The sequence below is a fragment of the Lathyrus oleraceus genome, chromosome 1 (genome assembly GCF_024323335.1).
Source record: "Lathyrus oleraceus cultivar Zhongwan6 chromosome 1, CAAS_Psat_ZW6_1.0, whole genome shotgun sequence".
Taxonomy (NCBI): domain Eukaryota; kingdom Viridiplantae; phylum Streptophyta; class Magnoliopsida; order Fabales; family Fabaceae; genus Lathyrus; species Lathyrus oleraceus.
The window spans coordinates 10,436,057-10,438,644 of NC_066579.1; positions in this window are offsets into that span (position 1 = coordinate 10,436,057).

The window sequence follows — 2,588 nt, forward strand, 5'->3', positions numbered from 1 at the left end:
TAATTTGGGGATCCTTCAACCATTGAACTTGCTTCATTCTTACCATCCAATCAACCTATCATTCATTCAACACCATTCCACACCCATTACAATCAAAATCCATCATTTAAATATCCATTCAATCCATGTTACAAGTAGTTATTTTGTTCATGATTTTTCAACTTTCAATGCTTTGATCCACCCATCAACTTGACCTAAAATCATCCCACAAAGACCCAAATCTTATTTCCCATCATGGCATGATCATATAAAATCAAAACATCCACCATTGTGCCTTAGAAACAAGAAATCATAAAACCCCATTTTTAGGTCATGTTGGTTGGTTGCTTTTTGACAAGAATGGCCTACGGGAAGTTCCAAAGACCATAAATTTCTCATTTCTTAAGCTTTTTAAATTCCACTTTGAGCCAAATGTCCTAAATAAGTTCCTCTCCAACTTTTTTTCAAGGTTCAAGACCTAATTCATTGAGGAAGGGCTTCAACTGTTCTATTAGCCAAGTTGGTCCAACATGTCTACCATGCCCTAAAATCATGTCAAGACCACTACTTTAGCACATTGCCATTTCCAAACCACAAACCCTTTTGACCTGGTTCTTTTTGCATTCAATCAATGACATGGCAAGTAATAAATGGCACAAAGTTTAGACAAAATGCATGAGCCAATTTCATTTGGCCTTGGTTCAAATTTTGGAAATTGTCATAATGCATAGGCCAGACCACAACCAGTTAGAATTTGCTAATGGATTCACCAAGGTTCCAAATCATCCAAATCTGATCTCTTTTAACTTGTAACATGTTTTGCAACATACCAAGGCCCAAATGGAAGTCAACTTTGGTGTGGAGAGGTCACAAATCATGAAACCCGATGCCATGTGAAAAGTGTAGATTTTACCCAATTTGGCTAAAGTCGAAATGCATAGCAGACCATTTCAATGCCCTTGGTTGTTCTTGTTTGGTGCTATGGACCAAAACCATATGGTTGCTGAAGCAAACTAGGTTAGAACATCCCATTTCATGTTCCCCAAAATCCATTTGCAAGCATGCTTTGGACCACATGTGCTTTATGAGCAAACCACCTCTTTTCTCCCTTTAAAACACTTCATCACATTCGCTATAAATAGGGGAGGTGTTCCATTTCATAACAAAGCGTTCTAAGCCAAAGAACCCCTGCTAAATATTCAACCCGAAGCTTCAAAAACAAAGTTTTCTTTTCTGAGTTTTAGACCATTTCAATCCCAAACAACCATCTAGAAACCTTCACTAACCCTTACTAACCTTCACTCAAGCTTTCTAAAGCCCTAACTCAACTTCCCCAAGCCTCATCCGAGTTGAGAAAAGTCGTCAGAATACTTACCTGAGTTGTTTTTGATCAGGTAGTTCCATTCACCCCCATCATCCAAACAAGTTCCTAATCACCTTGAAGTGTTCTTCTGATCATTGAACCTAATCTTTCAGCTTTGATTATTCAATATTCAACATTTAATTTTTAGATTAGGTTAATTTTATCCTTCTGGTTTATGGCAGAATACTCCACACTCAGAGCCAATCAATGACTCATGAGTGTGGAGGACAATTTGTTTATTGTTGTGCAATGTGATTGCATGAAAAAATATGATCAAAAACACCGATTTCTAGAGTTTGATTTTGAGTTGTCTCGAGGAAGAAGACGACCATTTGCACGTTTTTTGAATTTGAAATTGTGTTGTGTCCCACTTTGGTTGGTTGATCAGCGTACACATCCATTTTATTTATTATTTTAATATTTATTTGTTTCAGTGTGTTTGCTTACACAAGCGAGCGCTTGGCCCAATGGGAGAGGGGGCTGATCCCTCATGACCCCAAGGTCAGGGGTTCAACCCCCAGCGTGTGCATGTTTTTTTTTTTCATTTGTTTTATTTATTTTTTATCATTTTATTTTCCATTTTGATTTATTTTTTAACCCACTTATTTTTATTATTCTGAAAAAATGTTAAACATGGACCCCCCATTATTTTTGTCTCTAAAATTTATGGTGTCTTGTTTCATTTCATTTGAGAAATTATTTATGGGTTTATGGAGTTTTGAAATGAAATCCACCTAGGTCATGATTTGTTTGGTTTAGGGTTGATTAAACCTTCCATACTTAAAACCTACTAGTGAATGATCAAGTGTTCATCCATGGTACTTTGAAGCATGGATATGTTGCCCCTATTTCAAACAACTTGGGTCATTTAACTTGTGGATGAAGCTTTACTTGTGCATATGTTAACTTGTGGTTTCATTTGATACATTGTTGTTTCTCTTGGCTTATACTAACCCACTAAGACCTTATACTTGCTTGTTTATATCATACACTAACTCTTATTACCTTCTTAATATTATATCTTGATCTTATAACTTGCTAACTTAACAACTTAATCAATCATTAAGATTTCAACCTTGAGTTTTGCATAGTCTTCCTTTTATCAATCTATTGATAGATGGAATTGAGGTTGAATAACTTTCATTATTACAAATCTATGGTAAGTTGATCCTTTGATCATCTTCCATACTTTGCATCATTGATAAGTTATCCATTGATGCACCATATTTTGAATATATTAACCTAA